Below are 22,863 nucleotides of genomic sequence, written 5' to 3' on the forward strand. Positions count from 1 at the left end.
TTCTGGTGGTGGGGTGTATTATAGCACCTGAGAGGAGGGTGGGTGGAGTCAGAAAGCGTTTCCTGTTTTGTTTCCTGTCGTGTGTGGAATACCTCATGAGTGATGACTGGGTCGAGGACGAGTAGGACTAAGAGTAATGGGGATTACCGTACGTAATCATAGCAATACGCCATATTCATCCACTGTTGTGCCACCTTTTGTTTTATTGGAAGGTAGATATGCATTTTGCAAATTGAGTCCTAATGGAGTGTTGAAGCACACATGGTGCAAGGTGATCTGGGAGAGGTCCGCAAAAGAGTAGATGTTCAAATCAAAAGCAAGCAGTATTATGACAAATACATGACAGTGAGAGAGGTCTGTTGCCAGATAGGTGATGTGAGAGCATTTGAACATTTTTTTTTGCCACGGCTGACTTTGGTTTTTAGTTCTGGCCTGAGCTTGCCCCATGCCAACATTCCTCAAGGTCAGCTCAATACTTTCATTTGGATAGCAGTGACTCTTCTTATTTTTTATTTACTGTAGGTGGCGTCCAACTGCCCTCCTACAATTTCCTCCCACACATTTTCACTTTCAACTTTTGTGGTGAAAATACATTTTTCAGCTAACAAAGGACAAGCGAATTTGTGGCAAAGGAGACTGTGAAGGTGAAGCTGCTATGCCCCGCTTTCTCATCGCCCTCGTGCTGCGCTGCTGCTGAACACTCAAAAACACGCTATTTGTCCACCCAGGCCCGGTGGGTTTATTCTGTAATTGGTGTTTTCTCTTGCAGCAGGTGATTTACCTTCCTGCTCCACGTGAATCTTGAAAACTCCCGAGCCGGAGGCCCGGTTAGGAAAATCGAACCTCTGATCTTAAAAATGTTGTAATTCTTTCGTGATTTGCTCTTAATTATTGACGTCGCCCGTGAACCTACTGATTTTTATTGATTGCATTTTGCAGCCACTATTCATGTTTTAGGAGCCTCAGTCTCTGTCGGACAGCGCCGGCAGACTCGATTTTACACCTACACCTGGAGTCTGGGGGCGTGAGCGGGTCTTGGGAGCAGCAACGCAGTTAAATTGCTTCCGTGGGTATAAGTGAAGTCTGCACCCCGCAGTTGAAGCTACACTGCATTTTGATTCCCAGCCCTAAGACCTGTGATTACATCTCGTGGTTTCGAGAATTGCTTCTAGAAGGCGCGCTTCATATGTTCAAGGACTTTACACCCCTGACACTTGATGAAAATAAATAGATTTTACTTATACTGTACATGACGCCAGAGAGCTGCGGGGGGAGGGGGCGGTGGGGGGAAATGAAAGAGAGACACGGAGAAGATAAATTCGAAAGTGGTAAACTAGAGGTATACCAGGAAAATGCGTCATAAATAAAGGGGAATGGAATGGAGAGCTGGAGTGAAAGAGAAACGATAGGGAGGTCTGAGAAAGAGGAGAGGAAGAAAGAGGAATCCATCTCAGGAGTAGTTAAAGTGAAATTCGATAAGACCTGCTTCCCTATTTTGCCCTACGTTTTCCCTAACAGGCACTGGTGGTGTGCGCATGTTGTGCAAAAAGGGAACATACCACTTAGGTGGTATTGTATTCATATTGAGGGGCAGATTTACAATGAGAGTGACTCAGTGCATTCCGCAAGCCATTTTGATACGCCGCACTGAGTCACTTTCAAAGCACAGGGATGCAACATTTATACAGCAATATGTCGCACCTTTATGCTTCCCTCTTCCCTAGCGCACAAACTGCTGCCTTGCGCCGCCGGAGGCACCCTGGTGCAAGGATGCCTGCCTCGTGATGAGATTGTTTTTGTGCAGGAAGAGGCACCTTCCTGCACAAAAATAATCACTACATGCATTTTCCTCTTTCAATGCGTGCTGTAGAATGCAGCACGCATTGAAGGAGGAAAAAAACGAGGAGAAATGAAAACATTTCTCCTCATTGCGCCTCCCTACTCCTCCGCGGGAAGGCGTAGCAATCACACGCATTTCCAGATTTACGATTCCTCGTAAATCTGGAAATGTGTCTCGTTCCATGGGTGTTGCGTGGGAACACCCACAGCAACACCCATTAAACGCCCCTTTCACGCAAAGTGCTGCGTGTAAAGGAGCCATATTTACAAGAACAGGAAAAGCCATACAGGGTGGCTTTTCCTGTCCTTGTAAATAAGGAGCAGTAAGATACGCCACCAGTACATCACTTTTTGTGACATACTGGTGGCGGAGGGGGCTTGTAAATCTGCCCCTGTTTTCGTAATTTCTAGATTCCTACTGAGATAGTTTTGAGAAACTAAAGAACAATACATTGTTGCCATGCTTCTCATTGGGTCTTGCTCACCGCCTCAGGGAGACGGAGTTGCCTTTGGCAGCCGAAACCATACTCTCTAGCGCAGTCACTTAGAATGAAGGGAGCCACTGGATAAAATGGCCTGATCTATTGCCCCATGCTGCATGCTGTGATGGGAGTAAGCAAAATGTGAAGGACAATTCAAACGACTAATGGAGGAAACCCTCTGACCAAAACCCTGCTATGTGTGTATCATTATGTATAATTATTATGTATGACGTCTTCGGTAAACAGTAGTCTGGTGAGACATTTAGCAGAGGAAGAAAGAAAAAGAGCAAGAGAGAAAAATGAAAAGACTAACAGGGGCAAAAAGAGAGAAAGTGATGTATAGACCGAAAAATAATCAAGTTGTTCACTTATGTTCATCTGTTGAGTGCTCACACTGCCTTGCAGCCACCTCAGAGCATTGTAGTAAGGATGAGCACAGCAGTGAGATCTATAAAGGAGCTGTTGGAGTCCACCGGCAGAGTAGAACTACCAGTTCTTCTGAACCTTAAACGGGCAGATTCCACTTAAAAATAGACAGGGAGTCAGTTCTATTTGGCGAAGGCTTTCTAGTGTAGGCATCTATGACAATACAGTTAAGCCTAAGCCTAGATCACGGAATCACTAGGAGGTCTTGGCTAAGCCACTCTTAGGTGACTGATGCCAGTGGATTGAGTCTACAAGGTGTCATATGATGGAGGCATAGATTGCTTTATGAAAGAGGTGCAGGGTCAGATGTAATAACTTTTATGCAATGCAACACAGCAATCAAATTTCCTGCACTACATTGTGCGAGGTGGAAAACACAGCCCAGAGCCATATCTACTAACATTAGTCTTCTGCTACTGTCATCTCCCGAACAGGCGTTCTAGTAAAACTGCCATGCTCGACGCATATTCTCACACCATGTTGCACAGATGAGTGTGCACTGAACAGCAATAGATCGTTACTGAAAGCATACTCTTCCCATATATAAATTCCTATGCCTAGACAACCTTAGAAGGATCCCATAAATTGGATGTGTGCTATACACTTCAGAACAAATGTAATGCACAAGTTCTTTTAAGAAATTAAAACATCTTCCCCTGTTAACATCTGTTCAAGGAAGCATTGGTTTTTGGCACAAATCATGTCTAGCTTTCTCAGTAGATCAGGCTCTGCGGGAAAATGAGGGGGTGTTTGCTCTGATCCAACCAAGTAACGCCCGCTAACATCTCATTGATGCAAAGCAACAGAAAACCAGCACATATCACTTCGTGCTCTGAGGAAAGGGCACCTTACATCAGAAAATACCCTATGCGCAGGAAAGTAAATGCCAATATGTTGATTTGAGATGGTGCACAGCTTTAGAAATTCAGGGCATGATTGTCTATGAGTTAAAACATTGTTTCATCTACCGACAATCCTAGGACTCCAGGGCTTTAGGCCATAGATGAGGGGCCAGCAGCATGGTTTAAAACCACTGGAGTTTCCTGAATGTAGGTTATACCTGGCTGCCTTTGAATCAAGACATGATGACATGAGATTGCAAGATGAATCAACGAGGATATAGAAAGGAAATGGGGACGTTGGGTTCAAGATGAGGTGGATGGAATAGAAGAGTTTGCAGGTTTTGAGACTGGAGATCCAAGGTGGAGTATCAGAAAGGATAAGAAAACATACAGACCGTGCAGTTAAAGTTACCAATAGGTGGGAGTCAAGATTTCAGTGGCTAAAGTGTTGATTGATTCACATCAACCAATAGAGGTTATCATGGAAGAGCCTTTCACTATTCTTCAACCCCATAAAGGTTTATTTGTCAGGAAAGGGTGTGTTTGATTGATATTGAGATGCAGAAGATACCCTGCCAAATTCCAGTACATTGAAGTGTGAAGAAATATCTGATGTTTATTGGCAATACGTGGTAGAATGAAGTAATGGTGAGGCAAGAGCTTATGTGAGTCATGATAATATGGGAGAAGGCCGCAGTCTCCACTAATATGAAATTGTGTTAAGTTAAACATTTGCGGTATATTGTACATTCTCCAAATTCATGGCATCTTAGTGCATTGGGGCACAGCTTGTGAGCAGTTGTTTGTTTGCCCCTGAAGTCAGGATTCCATCAGGGGGTGTCCCTGGACAGTCCATGGCATTATGACTGTGAAATGGAATGGGTATAAAGATTTCCCTTTGGTCATTTAGGGGCCTTACCCCCTGCTATTCAAATCAGCTAGGAATTGGTATAGGTTTTGGGTAAATCACACCAGGAGAAATCTAGAGGTATGCCTGTCATGCATCCTTTACACATGAAAACATAACACACAACTAGCATGGCAAGAATGATATTCCTATATTTTATCAGGAATCTAAAAAACTATGTGTTACAGAACAATGGCCAGAAAAAAAGCTTAAAAATGTTGGATAGAGAGGATTCACCCGCTCTTTTGTTGCATCATCGGTCAGTCCAAGCCACCATGTCAAGATCATACTAACATGGTGGTCTCAACATCATTAGGGAGGGAGATCAGAATATTAGTTTTATGGTCAGAAGTGGGGCTCAAATTTTCCTAAAACAACCTAAGTGTAAACCCAGATATTTCCTTTATTTTAGGGTGCACTTGGCTGGTTTAAAAATGAAACATAGGATGCTACCTAGAGCCTATGTCTCGAGCATTATATCAACACGTCATCGACAACATGTTCAGGCCTCAGTCAGATCCCTCATAGGAGGATCTAGGGCTTTCTTCAAGGCAGTCAATGTACCCCAATAGTCAGTCATTCATGCACCACTCAAGTGCATGCTGATAAAAATAGGTCTTACCTGTCAGTTCACCATCCATCTTTACCCTAAATGCTTCAGGTGTTATACCATGCAGTTGCACCGGGGAGGAGCCTTTCCTGTAGTCACACATTCATTAAAGTACGGGTTCCCTCTGGAGACCTTCAGCTGCCGCCGGTGCTCTTCTTCACTGTGCCAAGGCAAGGCACATCGAAGAAAAGCACCGGCGGCAGCTGTGGGTCTTCAGTTACCATATGATTTTATTGTCTCTGCCTGGTGTATCTTTCTCTGCATGCGGGTCCTTTTATCCTCTTTCTAAACCAGCTGTGGAGGTGTAGTTACATTGCTTTGTGTCTGATCAGATCTGCAAGAAATGAGTAGTGTAGTGCCTACCGCTGATGGGTACATCTCTGTTTTGTAAAGAGGCACAATACATTTATATGTGGGCTCAGATTATGGAAATATAATCAATAAAACTGGTTCATATCAGCGTGCAATTCACCCTTAGTGATCACTCCTACTTCAACCATCACTGTCTGTTTGAATCCTATAGATTCAAACTCTTGTTGTAGCCTAACTAAGCACTACAATGCACAGGCTATATTGTGCTGATAAGTAAAGAGACAGCATATTATCTGACATTACATGTACCCCTTATAAATAAACACCTAGAAGAGAATATATAGGAGTTCAGGGAAAAATAAAGGATAGAGATAGTTAGAAAACTGTAGGTCAAAGGAACCATAAATACCATGGGGAACCATCAGTTTTATCACATTTGTTTAAGTAACAACATTCTCACAGTCTTCTGAATATGCACTAGAACTTCATCGCTTGAAGTTTTATAAACTGTGGAGCTGCCTGCATTTACCTGACCAGGGTATCTTGTAGCAAAAGATCACTTTTCTATTTATTGAGTTTTATATAGCACGAACATGACGCTTTTGGGTATCAGAGCGCTGTACTTCATGGAGGCAAACAGATAAGCATACAAGTGGCCAGCCGTGGTCCCTGCAGGTAACAGCGGTGGGGTGGTGGGGCCGCGTAAGGGGGGATTTCAACAGTCGATGCCAAGGGAAAATTAATTATTTATTTAATGTTCCCTCGAAATCCCGCCCCACCGCTGTTACCTGCACGGACCGTGGCTGCAAGTGACCCTTTCGGACGCTTTTTGATATGGGAATTGAATCTTCTGACACCCTGTCAAGGTCAATAGCAGATACTTATTCCACGATGATATGTTTTAATTCATCACACATTAAAATGTGGCACATTCCTGGTAACAGGTGTCACGGAAACCATAGTTCCCCAATCTTGCATCTTACTTCTTATTGGTGCATCAGTTTCCCTCAGCTCAGTTCGTTTCATTTACCTAATTTCCTGGCCTAAAATCCAATGCTTTTACATGTCTTTTATCCTCCATATCTTCTTTCATTTTCTGTTTTGCTTTTTCTATCATTTTTTAAAATTGCTTCATGTTTTTGATGCTTAATATATTGAATCTGTGCAAGCTCAGTCTCTCTAGTAGGACAGTCTTTCACTTTTAACAAGGTTATCCTTTAGATACTTTTGGAGTTGCTCTATAGTCACTCATCACTTTGCATACTACTTGAGGCATCGTGGTTTACATTATTTTAGCTCAACTTACGTTTTATGATGGCAACAATGAATCTTTTAGCCATGCCTTTACCCTGCACCCGCAATTGTGTAACTCTTCGGTAACTAAACATATAAAAACTCATGAAAGGTCTGAAATCAATTCCACTAAATGGTGATCCATTGTCAAATATTTGTTGATGGCTTTCCGCCTTCAGCGAACAATTCATCCAATGCCGGTTGACTGGCCAGGACTGACAGGTCAAATTCACCTAATTCCTAAGTGTTTGACTCGGCCCTTTTTGCGGGGTTATCCCTGAACTTTTTGCCTTCCACTTAGAATTTTTTCTAACATGATGGTGGTGTGAGGACTCTGGGCACTTTAGCACTGCTGTCCAGTGTAAAGTGTGTGTGCTCTCTATGGTAAACATGGTAAGATTGGTCTACACCTGTTGGGCATATTTTATTTACCTGTCAGTCCCTTGTAAAGTGGTATCTCAGATACCCAGGGCCAGTAAATTAAATGCTACTAGTGGGCTTGCAGCGCTGATTGCACCACACGCCAAAGTAGCCTTTCATACCTGTCTCAGGCCTCTGCTATTACAGGGCCTGTGCGTGCAGTGTTACTGCCGCTGTGACATGGCACCTAAAGTGTGTGCCATGTCTGTGACCCCCCTTTTACTGCATGTAGGCCCTAGCTAGCCCTGTGGGCAGGGTGCATTGTAGGTAAAAGGTAGGACATGTACCTTAAGTGTGTGACATGTCCTGGTAGTGAAAAACAACCATTTTGGTTTCTCACTGTGGTGAGGCTGCCCTCTCATAGGAATGCATTGTCAATTTCCTGATTAGTGTTTCAGTGGTAATTCCTGATATGAGAGGAACAGTGTGGTCAAATTTGTTATGTTTGGAATAGTAATAATAAATTCCTCGCAAAGGTGTTCGCAGATTTATAATCACTATTTTAGAAATGGCACTTTTAGAAGTTGGAATCTCTGTGTGCTATGTGTCTGCCTGCCTGTTGTGTATTGCATGTCTAGCTCTGGAGTGACAGGGGCTGGGGAGGTGTGTGTTGCTCCAGGGAGGGCAGAGTGAGTCAGCGCTAGGCTGAATAGGGTATCTGCATTTGGAGTAGTGGGAGGAGTAGTACCCTGACCCTGAATAGGTCTGTGCCTGCCTGGGTAAATGCTGGCTCCACCCCCTGTGGTGGTCTGATGATCGAGCCCCCACCTGACAACAGGGAAGAGGAGCCCAGTAAACAGAGTGCTCCAACACCCCCCAGAACCAGTTGAGACTGGTCCCCCAAGCCCTGTGCCAGGGCAGAGCAAAAGAAAATGTAGTATAAGTACTGAGGCTGTGACCCCATTTTGTTGGTTGTCCTTGGGCTTCCTTGTAACTTGCTGCTGCTGGGCCCCAGGAGTAACTGTCATGAGGGACTGCCTCCCTGCTAAATGGCCCTGTGAGCTGGCCTGCCTGGGCCCAGCCTTTGCCCTAAGTTTGTTGGGACCTTAGCGCCTCATAGGCGCTCTATCTACTTTTCACGAGGAGCTCGAGGGCTCTGCAGCGCTGAGCTGTGATCTCGTCGGAGGGAATCCCGATGTGGGGATTCCCCTGCATCACTGGAAGGAAAACAGGAACCCACCCCGCATTGATGCCTTTTTGAGCGGGAACCAACCCTGCTGTGTTTGCACTCCTGAAAGCAGGAGCTCATCCCACTATTCGTGTGCTCCTGTTTGCAGAAGCCCACCCCGCTTTGGTGTTCACTTGAAGGCGGGAGCCAACCCCGCACTGTGGTTCTGAGAGAGAACCGCCGCAGCCCGAGCCGGAAGTCAGGCGGACTGCCTGGGTGTGGCCTGGCCGCCTTCCATGTCCGTGGACCAATCCGGGTGAACGAGGCGGCAGGAAATCAAGCGACGAGTGCCTGTTGTAGTCGGGGTTCCGGTGTACCGGTGAGAGCCCTGTGAGTTGTGCCCATCCAGCAGAGATTCCACCGAAGCTTCCCCAGCAACGGAAGAAGGAGCGAGAGGCATCAGAACATTATAGGCTCCATCTGCCGCATTCCCACCTCCCCCCAACTGGTAGAGGGAGAAGTAGGCCGCCGAGAGGGACTGGAGTAGTCCAGAAGGAGAGCCCAGTGAGTGGGGGCTAATCAGAGCAGTGTTGGCTCTCCAGGAGGCACCGTGGTGCCACAACGGATCCCTGCTGATTTCTTTTAAGGGGTGATTTTCGGGTTCCCTGAGTGGGACCGGAGAGGCACAGTGGTGCCAGGCCTCATTATCACAGCTGCACTGCATAAGCATGGGCAGCTGCAACATTGCCTAGTCCCAGCGCATTGCGTACACTGTTCTCGCTGCCAAGGCAGCCAGTTGGGCCAATGGAAGGTCCTGTGAGAGCCCTGACATTTTGGACAAAGGGCATTTGAGCCCCGGTGAAAGGCCAGTTGGCCTGGGGTCAGGTTGGGTACCTGTGTGTACCAGGAGGGTGCCAGGCCCTCGAGGAGGATGAAGTAAGCACTTAGGGAGTGTCACTAGGGTGCCCGCCTCATTGTGATTTATGCATAATGTGATTTATGCATAATGTGTTTTATGCCTAATGTGATGCAGACATAATGCATTTATGTTGCAGGTGATAATGCTAAGTACAGTATTTGGCCAGTAGTTACTGGTTGTGTTTTATATGTGTTATTAGTGATTTCTAATGGTTCTGACAGAGGCCCGATTGGAACTCTCATGTATATAACCCCCGTGAATATTGCCTAGTGGCAGTTGGCACAGTGTATATGTGTGATTATGATTCTAATGTTTTTTTAATAATACAAAGGCTATTTTTTATATAACCTTGTGTGGAGTTTCTTTTGTGGTGTGCCTAGTGTGTTGCTGCTGTGTGTGTGTGTGTGTTGCGCAAACACTTTACACATTGCCTCTGAGATAAGCCTGACTGCTTGTGCCAAGCTACCAAGGGGGTGGCAGGGGTTATCTTCAGCTTGTAACTCCCTTGCCCTGACTAGAGTGGTGGTTTCTGCCTGGCTGAGGCGCATGCCCTAGCCAACCAGAAATCCCATTTCTAACACCAAACAATAGGAAAAGATGAATACTTATACAGATCCAGACTGGTCCATAGGGCAATCAGGAAGTGCCCAAGGGGTTGGTCTGATAGATCAGTGTTGGGCAGTTTTCTATCAGTTTGTGACCTGTTTTATCGTCAAATGGGCCAATTTTTACTGTTGAATTCCCTAACCTTACCACAAATACTGTCTGCAGCAAACACAAAAGCATGTAGTCTCACATACCTTGGACAATAACAATACATTGTGTCTTTAAAAGTTGGAAAAGGGCCTGATTTGCCAATGGGGGCTACTTTTTAAACTATCTTGTTTGTTGTTGGAGACCACTTTCATTTCGGTGCCAAGCCCTATTTTTTGTTCCAGTACGATCCTAGTTATCCATAATGATGAACAAATAATGACTGCTGGCTATTGAAATCTACAGTCACAGTGGGCTAATCATGTTCTGGAAGTTCAGACATGATTAACTTCTTAGGTTCATTAGGCCTTCCAATGCTATAACCAACCCAAATGACTGGGTTGTATCATTTCATCCCTTTACAAATTCAAATCTGGAAAAATACATTTTCTCTCATAATTATGTTTGTTGCTACAATGTCACTTTGGCTGTCATGTGTTATCTCAACTACTCTTTTCTGTAGCAATTGTGGTTTCACAATCCATATTACTTTCCGCAAGAAGTGCCTCTCTAAGACTGACACCTTACTTTGTACTTGCTTGAATGCTACAATGTTCTTACTTTCAACCGTTTGTGAAACTTTGTTGCTGGGTTTACATTTTTTTTTTTTATTTGTTTATTCGCAAATCAAGTAGAGCATCAGTGTGTTACAGTCTACATAGAATAAAACATACAAATGAGGCCATGCTCCTCGCTGTATTGTAATAACAATCATAATGTAAATTTTTCATATTTTGTTGTGTCGTGAACAGCTCAACAGAACCCCCTTAAACCACCCACCCACCACCCCTAGTATACCCACCCTCGGCATTCGTATTCATGATTGCGGTAATCAAGTGTCATTCGGCTGCTCCCTTACATAGCTCTTATTCGTTGTTTCGTCCCATGCAGTTAGTTAGAGGTATAAACAACACACATTACAGGTATTTGGTTATCATGTTTCAAGACGTACCCGTCGGTAACGAGGCAAATTATGGTCTAGCAAGGGTAGGTGGCAGTTCAAGCAGTAGTGAGCGACATATCAGATCCCTCCTCCCTATCCATTGCAAAGGCTCCCAGAATGGTGAACCAGTCCAGTGATATCGGCGTCTTCCTTTGGCCTCTACGCTCTTCACGCTGCAGTGCCTCACCCTCTGCCTTACCCCACCGTATAACTTCTGCTTTCCATGTGTCTGGTTCTGGCGGTTTGGGTGATTTCCACCGCATTGTTATCGCGCGTTTCGCTAATAGCAAGGCCATATCAGTGAAGCGTGTCGACACACTCCGTTTACGCGCGCCCGGCCCTAGCCCTAATATTGTGTGTTCTAACGTGCGGGGTAATAAGGAAGATCCTGCTTTGGTGAGCGAGTCATGTACGTTTGTACAGTAATAGCCCAATTGTGGGCAGTTCCATAGCATGTGCAGTAGCGTGGCATCATCGGCTCTGCATCTGGGGCAGGCATCAGTAGCGTCGTGGAACATAAGATGTATGCGGTGTGGCGTGAGGTAAGCCCGGTGCAGGACCATCAGTTGAATGAACTTGAATTTCGGGCTTCTGGCCACCCTTTTGGGAAATTGTAGAATCCGCTCCCATTCCTTCTCCTCAAGTGGTCGTCCTATGTCGTCTTCCCATTTGGTCCTAAGGGGTGTTAAGGGGATCGCCCTCCCAGTTCGAACACCTGCAGTGAGCCATCTGGTGAGGTGGCTACCCGCTCCCATGAGGTATTGCATGGATAGGAGTGGGTTTGTGGATGGCTCCTTGCCATCTCCCGCCCATTTCTCTGTCACATAATGCCGTATACTAGCATGTAAGAGGAATGAGCCTTCGGGGACGTTATGCGTGGCCCTGAAGTCCTCAAAGGATAATATGCGTCCATCTGCGAATAGATCTCCAATGTGCATGACCCCTGCGTCATGCCATGGAGCTAGCTTGTGGGTTGTGAGCAGGCCGGATTCCAGCGGAATACCGAGCAGTGGGGTTGTAGGGGCGTAGGAAGTCGTGGGGGACGTATACTTCACCGCCTTCCGCCAATAGCTAATGGCAAGGCGGAGTAGAGGGGGGCATCTCTAGATAGTTCCGAATGGGGCAGAAGTAAGGTGTGGAGTTTCCCTTTAGACCGGTCATCCTCCGTCATGTCAATCTCATGTAGGTTTCTACCCGCCAGCCAGTAAGCTAGCCATTGTAACTGACACGCGTAGTTGTATGCCCTAAAGTCTGGTGCTCCCATGCCCCCGGCATGGGAGCACCAGATTTAGCTGCAATTTAGTCAGGCCAATGCGTCTCCGCCCCGGTCCCCAAATTAGCTCCGTCAGTAATGTGTCTAGTGTTTTGAAAGTAGAGGCTGGGATCAGGAATGGCAAGTTAGTGAAATAATAAAGAAGTCGGGGAAGCACTACCATCTTTGAGATTGCTACTCTACCTACCACCGACAATGGTAGCGACTGCCAGAATTGCACTTGCGATTTGAGTGATCGTATTGCCCTGTCCAGGTTGCCATGTAGCATTGCCTCCGCTCCCCTGTATATTTGGATCCCGAGGTAACGGAAAGTGATGTCCGCCATTTGGAAGGCGTATGGCGGAAATGGTAGTGGCGTGGACGGATCAGTGTCAGTAAAGCAGTAACCAAATGACTTGGATTCGCTTATCGTGAGACCCGATAGCAACCTGTAAGTCTCAAAGAGAGTGGGTATAGGGTGTAAGTCTCCTGTCAAGTCACGGAGATACAGGATGATGTCATCAGCGTAGGCAGACACCACATGCGTCCTCCCCCCCTTTGGATGCCCAGATGAGGAGCTTCTTTACGGAGCTTACAGAGCAACGGCTCTAGTGCTAGAATAAATAAGAGTGGAGAGAGTGGGCATCCTTGTCTGGTACCCTTCGCAATGGTTAAGGGTTCAGAGATGCATCTGGACGTCGGAACCCGTGCCGTTGGTTGGGAGTAAAGCAGTCTGACCCATGCAACATATTCTGGAGGCAACCCGAATTTCTCGAAGGTGGCAAACATAAAATCCCATCGGAGGGAGTCGAAGGCCTGTTTGAGATCTAGGGTGATACAGCCCTCGGAGTTCCCGGTCTGTGGAAAAGTACATTTTGCCATGTTGTATGTGCCTACGTGTTCCCCATATTTTGTTATATGTGCATGATCGATATGCATGTATTCCCCTCTGATCGATTAAAGACGCAATTATAGTTATGTCCATCTCTAGTATGCCAGTTTCCAGTCTTCGTGAAAGCAACGAATATTAGGCCTATGTAAACCTACGTTGCCACATTTTACAGTGTGCACGTTAATTCATTGAAATTGTCCCCGTTTCTAGGCCTCAAAAGGGCCCGGACTCAGATTCAGCTCCTGTCTCCTGAACCCTCTCCGAGGAGCGATGCAGCCCCCACCTGCATCCCTGACCTTTAGCTTACTTCTTGCCATGCAGTGCCCGGCCCGGCCTGGCTCTGCCTGCCAGTCTGCCAAGAGTATGTTATGTTTCTAGTTATCAGTTCAGCCCTCCTTCTTTGCATTCCTAAGCTACTGAATCGCATCAATAGTTTCCGTCATGGTCTAGCCTTTATGTCTCCATGTAAGAGAAATACTGTATTAATATCCATAGAATATTCCTCACACACGCACTACATATAGAATTATGCATGCACCGGTCTTAGAGTCTATTAGCCTTTGCCCTGATAACTTTTGGATTCTATCAACATGTACTCTAAACACCAGATACTAGATATGCCTTGGGTACATGTCGCTCTGACACTCCAGACTTTAGTCTCCTCTTCTAGCGCAGAAGTCATAGCCCCCCAGTTCTCCCTGGTAACACGTCATTGCCCATTTGCGCGCACCACTAGGTTAGAGGTCCCAGCTGCTCAGGTAGCCCCCTCCATGTTTCCGCCCCGTTTATGACATATTCTGTTACGTTTACATCACATGTCTATGTATACGCCCTGTACACGCCTTCTTGTTACATCATTTTACCCTTATCTTTCGCGACTGTTACGAACCACGCCTACTGCTACGCCTACTGTATTGAATGTAATGCAATTGTTTTGATATATATACTGTGAACTGTTACTGAAAGTTAGCGCATTATTCCCAGATCCTGCCCCCGGCAGCTGCCATCCTATTCCCGTACAGGCTGTCCTGTTCCTGTCCTTTATGTCTGATTAAAGCCTGTAAACTCCAGCTACCTCGAATCTTGACTCTTATTTATTGAGCTATCTGTTTATTGATTATTCAGAAAAATAGATCCGGTATTAAATTATTTATATACCACATAATGGCGCCCGAATAGGTACTTGCCCTTTCCCCACGCGCCGGAGAAGCCACGCAGGCCCCCTGATCCTCTGCAGCCGTGACGGAACCATACCGTGCACGTGCAGATATTTCTGCTTCAAGTATCCCTCAGGCCCACGGAGGAGACGGAGGTTGCGGTCCAGCGTCCAGACGAGGCGGTGGAGGAACGCGGCGAGTCCCGACCAGAGCCCAAGCCGAGAGTCCAAGGTCCGAGGTATCCGGAGGCCCACCTGTAACTGAAGTCCGAAGTTCGTAGTCCGTCGTCGTAGCAGTCCAGTCCAGTCCGAGGCCTTCCGTTCTTGCTGCCCGGTGAGTACCGTTGCTGGGGTAGTATCTAGACAGGGTCAAAGTAATTTGTCTCTGGTCCGTGGGTTTGGGTACACAGATCCAACACGAAGTGTTCACCTAGGTGGATGCGGGTTCTGACGTGTCTCTTCATGGGACCGGTAAGTTTCGTACTGTTTTAGCAGTGCATCTAGTAAATTCTAGTAAGTTCTGTTCTCGAGAAATTCATGTGTTCTGTTCTCAGTATACCAGGTAATATTCTGTTCGAACTGTTATTCTAAATGTTATTCCATGTGTTTTCAATGTCGTGGTATGAGTGATTCGTTTTTCAGTTATTATTGTGTTTATTGTGTATTGTATTGTGTCCAGACTCCAGCCTAAATTATGCCGTTGTTCTCGAAATTACGTCAGTTAAGAACTAGAAAAGGTCTGCTCGAGGAAGCAGTTCCTGTCCCGCCTAGGGACAGTCCAGGTCATTTTATGTATCATAAGCATGGCATAAGTGCCATATTATATCTAGACTTATGGGTGGAGTACACCAAGGAATTAGAAGAGAAATATAGATGGCCCATGTCAGGTACATGGGATGCCGAGTGTATCATGCGAGTAGAAGAAGCATTATGGAAAAAGAAATCCCGACAGTCCCAGTAAGATGCCATCGAGTTATGGCGCAAAGAATCTCATAGAAGAACAGAAAAAGAAATCAGAAAGACAGAATTAAGTAGGGAATCCTCAGAACGAGCCCAAGAAAGGGAACTAATCGAAATAGGTGAACGAGTTAAAGCCGAACAGTCAGACAGACAGAGAAATGCCCTCATTAAGGGTATGTATCCTCTTCTTGCCGAGGGCTTGCCGAAAGCAACCCCGGAAGCACCATGTAATTTTCCGCCGCCATTAGTTCCGATTAAGCTACGTCACAAACCGACCACAGCTGATATTTTTCTCTCGTCCTATTTGGACGACACAGTCCCAGAATATGCCAATCCTGTTCCGCCAGCTCCTGTAAATAATGTAATTCCAGTTCCTCCAGCCACCGGGGCACCCGTTACAGCACCTGTTACGGTACCCCCGGTCCAGCCTACAGTACATGTACCCGCTACATCAGTCACTCTTCCAGCACGTACAATACCCGTCGACGACTCTAGTTTAGGGGCCTCGGGGGGAAGTCCTCCTGGAACCCCGCCCCAACACAGACGTGTGACATTACTCGAGCTACATGCCCGAGCGTTACAGCGGTCACCCAAAAATCAGTCAGTTGCAGATATCAAACGAGCTCTTACAGAATGCCGTTATGATCCGGTCCCAGGCGATGATGGTATGGTCCTGTATTCATTGCGTATAAGACGGGTGACCGAATATTTGGACACCCTACCGAATATGAAAGAATATCTAGACAGAATATATCGTTTCATCCGTACAGGAGCAGATCCAGAAAGTATTGGCGAGGCCATGTCTCAAAGAAAAGTCGAGATCCAGCTCATGCTTTTAAAGTTTCTAATTAATTGTTTGATAAGAGAACAAGATTATCCGGATAAAGATCCGGAAGAAATGAAAGTCCTGACAAGGTGGAGTGATCATATAGCCGAGGGAAGACACAAGACACTAGGTAGTATAGAGAGTATGTACAAGAAAATTCGTAAGGAAATAATAAAGTTACACGAGAAACGCAAAGCAGCACAAGTGTCCGAGAAAGAAGACGACTCTCCTACTGAAGAGGTAGACGACGAGAATCCCTCCAGAATAGCGTATGTAGGTAAAACTAGACTTCCCGACCGACATTCATGCCTAGAACACAAGAAAGTTTTTCCTCTTCCAACACCAGAACAAGGTTCTCTTGAGCAAGTATTTCAAGCTACCGATCACATTCTGAAATCACGAATCGGTTATAGTGAACTTAGTACCATGCATGAACAAGAATTAGCCCGATCAGCAGTCCGATGGACTACTGATTCTACCACTTTTCCAGACGAAATAGTGGCACAAATGTTTCTGAAACTGCCCCCAGCCGAGCAGCGACTGGTGGGTATGTATATGATCCAGCACCTCATTACACTGTATGAGGGTCAGCATTCTGATCCAGGTCCGTTACATGATGTTCTGAACGAGTTACTCCAGTATAGATGGAGAGGTTTAGGTACCGATTTAATTAGTGTCATTCTAGAACAGCGCCACAAATATAGAACGTTTCTGAACCCACATTTTGTTCATGTCTCACCTCCAGAAAGTAAATCATTTTACATAGATAGACAACATCCGTTACGAGAAGTACACCCAGTTAGAGGAACGGGTGGTGGACTAGAACGAGTATTTGTTTACACCCCTATCACCAAGATGGAACTCTTAGAGATGAAGAAATTAATTACCTGTCACGACAAAGATCCAGCAGGGTTCCATCGAGAATTAAAAGACATGCTCCGTATGGGGGAATACACATATCCTGATATCATTAAAATGTTAAAGGTCCTGTTGCCCGCAGGGGTATATGAGAAACTCAAGGAAAAAGAATGGGAGGTGGGAGAGAAAAAGATAGATTGGACAGCTCTAGAAGCTGAAGATACTTCACGAGTACCAGGTACCGGTCTAGGGGCTAAGGTTAAAGAATTGCCCGAGTTATTGATACAAGTTTTACCAAGGTTACTAGCCACGAAAAAGGAAGATTGGGATGCAATCTCAGCATGTAAACAGAAACAGGATGAAGACACTAGTGATTTTTATTCTAGATTTGAAAAATGTTTTATTATTAACAGTGGTTTGAAGACGAGTAGTGAGTCGTACCCTCATCTTTTTGTCACTAAACTAGTCGAGAATTCAAGTCCACAAGTTAAAAATCGAGTTTTAAAAGTCGAAAGTAGTTGGCAAGCTAATACTCCGTCCCAAATGTTACAGATGCTCCAGTATCACCAGAATAGAATCAGGGAAGAGCAAGAACACGAAAGGAGACGTATGAAAGACACGAAAATGAAAGTATTAGTTGCACAATCTGTTCCACAAGACAGTCAGAAGAGGGGTCCGAATCAAGCCAGTCATCCTGCAGCTCCCGTTAAAGGGACTTGCAATTATTGTAAACAGTCAGGTCATTTTATAAACGAGTGTGCAGTTCTGAAACACAACATAGCCACTGGTAAAACTAAAGAAAGACCACGTCCGCCTAGACAAGAACAAGTTTCACTGACTTCTCAGTCACCACAGAATGCACAACAGACAGTTCCAGCACCGCAGCCTATCGCTGCAACACAGCATGTTACACAGCAAATGTATCAGTATGCTCAGTCAGAGTATCCAGAGTATCAACAGTATTCATGAAACAGCCTAGAGAGGGAGGTAGGCTTGCCTCTCATCGAGATACCTGTAGATCAAGAGGGTCCCTATGTACACAGTCAAGTATTAGGGAAAGACAGAAAGTTTCTGATTGATACAGGGGCAAGTAGGACTACTATCAGTCATGACGAGGTTCCAGGGGCTCCGCTCTCAGGCTCTAAAAATGTTTCCCTTGGATTTTCAGGAAAGCCAATTGTTAATGAGATTTCAAAACCAGTTACTCTAGAAGTTGGTCCATTGTCCCGAACTACTGATTTGTTACTTACGAAATCATGTCCAGAAAATTTGTTAGGTATTAAAACACTGAAAGAATTAGGTGCAGTAATTTGCTGTTCCCCAGAAGGAATCCGATTGTTTTTACGTGACTTCAAAGGTCACTATGTATTGCGTGATTTTGATCCCAGATTAATGAATGTACCGCAGCATTTATGGGCGCAAGGTCCAACTGATGTAGGATGTATGCACATCACACCCCATCGTGTGACTCTCAAACAAGGTATAGTTTTGCCACGAATCAGACAGTACAGATTGCCACCTGAGGCTGTAGCAGCCTTATCCAGAATTATAGACGAGCTTATTGCTCAAGGAGTGGTTGTAGAAACTGACTCCAATGTATGTAATTCTCCTATCATTCCGGTCCTGAAACGTACTGATCCCAATACACCTCCAGTATATCGATTAGTGATTGACCTTCGAGAGCTTAATAAATGTATCATTCCCCAGTATCCAGTAGTCCCAGATATTTCTTCCCTATTAACAGCCATTGATTCTGAAGCTACGTTTTTCACTGTTATCGATCTCAAGAATGCGTTTTTCAGTGTTCCCATTCATCCAGACAGCCAGTACCTTTTTGTTTTTTGTTTAAATGGAAGGAGCTATAAATTCACACGAGCTCCTCAAGGTTTCACAGAAAGTCCTAGTATTTACAGTCAAGCACTTAAGAGACAACTAGACAATATTCACATGCCAACTGACACTGCCCTGCTCCAGTATGTCGATGATCTACTGATCACAGCCCGTTCTGAACGTGACTGCGAGCGTGCGTCACTCACGGTTCTGTATTTCCTGGCCGAGCAGGGGCACAAGGTGTCCCCTTCGAAGCTTCAGTTCTGTGTCCAGCAAGTGACCTACTTAGGCCACTTACTGTCCAAGTGGGGTAGGCAGTTGACACCAGACCGTATCCAGTTAATAGCGAGTCTTCCACAGCCCAAGACACAGAAGGAGGTACGAGCTTTTATTGGCCTCACTTCTTATTGCAGACAATGGATTCCTCAGTATGCATTTCTAGCCAAGCCACTGATACAGTTAACGACACAGGAGGCAGCCGTATCAACTGTCCTCCCTTGGACCCAGGAACATACATTCGTTTTCAATGAATTAAAGAAAGCCTTATGTCAAGCACCTGTTCTAGCAACACCGAACTACAGTAAGCCTTTTACACTTTTTGTCACAGAACGTGATGGTACTGCATTATCTGTTCTTACACAAGATCAAGCAGGACAGTACAAGCCCTGTGCTTATTTTTCGAGCACATTAGATCCAGTAGCCCAGGCTCTGCCTGCGTGCCTCAAGTCAGTTGCAGCCACAGCTCTAGCCATCAGACAGAGTGATTCCATAGTGTTAGGACACTCCCTGACAGTACAAGTTCCACACTCCGTGGAAGTTCTTTTAAACCGAACACAGACTCAGCACTTGACAATTGCACGTTTAACAGGTTATGAACTGACACTGTTCCAGCCACACATAGAAATCAGACGCTGCAACATTCTAAATCCTGCTACACTGTTACCGTCAGTTACTTCAAATCCTGCCACACATGACTGTGTGGAAGTTGTTAACACTATGACAAAGCCAAGACAAGACCTGACAGACATTGCATTACCTAATCCCGACCTGACCCTTTATGTGGATGGTTCATGTATGAGAACAAGTACAGGAGAACTAGTAGCCGCGTATGCAGTGACTACTGAAACTGAAGTTATAGAAACACATCGTATTGACACCCTGTCTGCTCAAGCAGCAGAGCTAGTTGCTCTGACCCAAGCCTGCATACGTGCCAAGAACCTGAAAGTAAATATATATACAGATTCACGTTATGCATTCGGAGTCGTACATGACTTTGGAGTGCTCTGGCAGGAGAGAGGTTTCATGACTTCTCATGGAACCAAGATTCAGCATGGTCTCCTCATTCAAGCTCTGTTAGATGCAATACATTTACCGACAGCTATCGCTATCATGAAGTGCAAGGCACATACGAAAGTTACTGACATCATTTCCCAAGGTAACGATCTAGCAGATCGAACAGCCAAGCTTACAGCTCAGACTCCAGACATTCCAGTTAACACGACACAGACACTCACTCTAGATCAGACTACTTGTATGACAGTCAAGGACCCTACACAAGATGTCATAGACATACAGTTACATGCTACTCCCGAAGAAATCAAGAAATGGTCCGAACAAGGAGGGATCCAGACAGATCAAGGATGGTTGACGAAGGGAAAAGCCACATGGTTTCTCCCCGACTCTATGGTTCAAGTCATTATTAATACCGCACATAGTCCAGCACATTTAGGAGAAAAAGCTATGTTAGACAGTATTCAGAACCTTTGGTTCAACAAGCACTTACGAGCTGCAGCCAAGCAGAAAGTCCGTACCTGTATGATATGTTGTCAGTTCAATCCAGGTAAAAGTGTCCCGGTGGAACAAGGTGGATTCCAACCTCCTGACCACCCTTTTGAAGTCCTCCAGATGGATTATATTCAGATGGAGCGATGTCGAGGTTTCAAGTATGTCCTCGTAGTTGTATGCGCTTTGTCCAGGTGGACAGAAGCATATCCAGTTCCAGATTACACAGCAGCGACCACTGCCAGGCAGTTGGTTCGTGAATTCTTTCCCCGCTATGGACTTCCTAGGGTCGTATATTCTGATAACGGCCAGCCATTCTCATCTGAACTCATGAAACATGTTTCCCTTCTGTTAGGGTACCAGTGGAAGTTCCATTGTGTGCGCCATCCTGAAGCAGCCGGTCTCGTAGAGAGACATAATCAGACCCTGAAAATTCGCATTGCGAAAATATGTAAAGAGAAAGGTGTAGACTGGCTAGTTGCCCTGCCAGTTGCCCTATTTTATATGCGGATGGTTGCACATTCCAGATCAGGTCTGTCCCCGTATGAGGTCGTATTCGGCCGCCCCCCAAACATGTGGGGTACACCTAGACCCTGCAGTATTACAGATGTTTCCAGTAATATGCTGACAGATTACCTAGCTTCCTTGATGTCTGCCCTACACTCTTGTCGTTCACAGGTTGCCGCCGCATTTCCAGACAACACCGAGGTGAAACCGCATGAAGTCATTCCAGGAAGCCTCGTGTTGGTCAGGAACTTTGATCGTTCAAGTCCGCTGGAACCCCGTTGGAAGGAGCCTCGCCTAGTTTTATTAACTACAAGGACCGCCGTGAAGTTAGAGGGCAGGAAAGGGTGGGTCCACCTGTCCCACGTCAAAAAATTCCATGGACTTCGTGAAAAATCTTTTGCTAAGGACTGTTCCATTACTAAAGACTGCCTACAAACAGACTCTGAACTTGATTCTGAACTCAAGCCTCCCCTGTTAGAGGAAACTCCGCAACAGGAGTATAAAAAGAAGCTCCGGTCTAGTAAATTAAGTCAGCCAGTTTAATTGTCTAAGTCCCTCTTGGGTGAAACGGTTAGACAGGTTTCTGACATGTATGAGATAGACCCCCATAGTGAGAGAGTTAGTCAAAACTCTATAAGATGTATCGTTTTTCTAAGTTTTATATTGTTTCTAAGTCTTATGGTTACCTGCACAAGTTATGCATTACATTTATGTTTTCCAAGTTCACATGCAAACAAGTTTTCTAATGTTACAGTAGAGCACACATTTAGTGATCTGCCTCCTCACGAGCTATCCTATCGGAATGTTACACTATTCACACCAGACCAGCAATGCCACTAATTGTTGGGTGTGTGGTCGACTCCCCCCTTTCCAGACACCGAAGGGAGTTCTGCCACTCTTTCCTTATCCGTTTTCACATAATGGTTCGTGTGAAGCATGGTCCACGTTAACGTCATCCTCCAATGATATGTCCCTTCTGAATAGAACATGTTTTCCAGACAAGCAAGGTCTCTCCCATAGAACAGGGTTAGATCTAGAAAATGAAGTATATGATTTAGGTAATTATTCTTCGAATTTCATGGTCCTGAATGTTCAGTCTGATACTACTCCAGATTTACCTGCTATTTCAGTACTACCAGTCAAAGGCGAATTATGTGTCAGAAAGAATGGTTCCGCACATGTAGGACATAGTGATTGTACTACTATTGTCGAGTATAGTGACAGTGGGAAATCTATTTTCAAAGCTTCACGTCATTCTTATTTTGTTTGTGGTCAGACCGCATATGTTCGTCTGCCCCTCGATTGGGATGGAACATGTTACGTTGCCTTCCTACTGCCACCAGTTTTTCTAGCCCCATCTGATTATCACAGAAACACACATCTAGTACACGTCAGACATAGAAGGGAGATCGAGTCCCCAATTGTCGATCAAACTGAAACTACTCTAGAACAGTATCAAGACTTCAATAAAGGTTTCTTCTTCTTTATAGGACCTATCCAGAATAGTAAGTTAATACGTAGGTTAACCAGAACCCTTGAAGCAGTAGTGAATGAGACTACTTCTGCTCTAGGTAACTTAACCGAAGAGCAATCTGCTATGAGATTTGTCGTGCTCCAAAATCGTCTCGTTCTTGACGTCATACTGGCCGATAGAGGAGGAGCATGTAGAGTCATCGGATCTAGTTGCTGCATTTTCATTCCTAATAACGCGCCGTCTGTTTATTCAGCTATAACCGGACTTCATAAAATTGCCTATCAGTTACACCAGAATCCAGGCACCTGGACATGGTCCGATTGGCTCTGGAGTATTATATCTGCCTGGGGATGGAAAGTATTGTCATTCCTAGGTATTGCAGTAATGATCATATTCAGTTGCTGCCTCTGTATACAATGTGGCCCTGCGATTTGCGGCATTTGTGCTACCTCTTGTATTCCTAGTCCTAAGT

Source organism: Lissotriton helveticus, chromosome 3_1 (genome assembly GCF_964261635.1).
Source record: "Lissotriton helveticus chromosome 3_1, aLisHel1.1, whole genome shotgun sequence".
Lineage (NCBI taxonomy): Eukaryota > Metazoa > Chordata > Amphibia > Caudata > Salamandridae > Lissotriton > Lissotriton helveticus.